Source organism: Myxine glutinosa, chromosome 1 (genome assembly GCF_964187855.1).
Source record: "Myxine glutinosa chromosome 1, kmMyxGlut1.1, whole genome shotgun sequence".
Taxonomy (NCBI): domain Eukaryota; kingdom Metazoa; phylum Chordata; class Myxini; order Myxiniformes; family Myxinidae; genus Myxine; species Myxine glutinosa.
In genome coordinates, this window is record NC_136261.1 from 104,091,316 (window position 1) to 104,092,725 (window position 1,410).

The window sequence follows — 1,410 nt, forward strand, 5'->3', positions numbered from 1 at the left end:
GTGTTGGTACTCTGGTGAAATTTACCTGGTGTTGGTACCCTGGTCTAAATTTCTCACCAAGTTAGCCATTTCAGCATGACCTTGCAACTTGGTGAACTGAAGGTGAATTCTCATTCTGGAAATGTTTGTGACCTCGTTTTTGGCATCCTGATCCTCACCCCTCAATTTTGAATCAAACTGGAAATTCACGAATTAGTAAACGTGTAGGTCATTGGTAGGCAAGACTTTCAGATGCAGTACAATTACAGCTACCAACAAATCCATAGTCTTGAGTTTGTAACATTTTCCCTGCAAAGAACCACCCAATCATACTTTTATTATTAGTGATGAGGAGTAAGATGGGTTCAGGAAGAGAGATGTCCTTTTCTGCACAGAGTTAAGGCAGTCAGCTTTGGCATGAACAATGTCCATTGTAACTCCATCCGAAGAGTGAAGGCACAGATAAGGAGCATGTTCCCAACACAGATTTAATCAACTAAAAGGTAAAGCATTTTGTTTTTATGCTCCCTTGCATCAAGAACCAGGTGAGGTTAGGTAAGTACAGATGACATTGGATCACAAAGAACAGTATGGGCTGGTACAGGACATTTTGTGTCTGAGGGTTGAGAAGTCACGTGCTCTGTCTCGTCAGTAGAACGTGGCTGATCTGTGGTCTGCGTTGGAGGCAAAGGTCGTGTGTGCTATTAGAATAAAGAAAAAAAAACAACATATTTGTTTGCTGATGACTTGGAGCTTCATTGACGTAGTGTGGATGGCGTCGGCATAGCAGCAATGTGTCCATAAGACAGGCAAATGTGGGGACTAGATGCGCAGATAGTACCAACTGCAGCGAGTGGGGGGCACGACCCAATGTATCTGCGCAGTGCCACTGGTCCTGTCATCTGGCCTGCGCCACTTGTTGGCCTGCGCCACTAGGCCTGCTTCTGGCCTCATGAGGTCTCAGCTGTCTACCTTGTGAGTGTGATAGTTAATGGTGCTTATTCGCATCTAGTGGGGTGATTTTATTGAGAAGTACTGTTTAAATTGTGTTATGATCTCTGATCATAACACACAATTCTTATTGATAATCTTCATCAATGATCTCTCTGACTCTCCGTAAAATCTTCTTTATCTTTTGGCTGATGGCTCCACTCTCTGCTATGCCATCCCTCACCCTGCTGATAGACAGGTAGAAGCCTCTTCTATCTCAGACCTTGACAAAATCGCTCTCTGCCGCTCCATACCTCATCCCTCAGATCGGCAGTCTGCAGCCTCCCTCACTCTCTGCAGACCTGGACAAAATCACAGACTGGTCAAACAAGAAGAACATGTCTTTCAATCCTGACGAATCTCACACCCTCACTCTGTCTCTCCGAAAAGACCGTCTGGACAACCCTCCCATCTACTTTCTCAACAATCCTCTCCAATAAG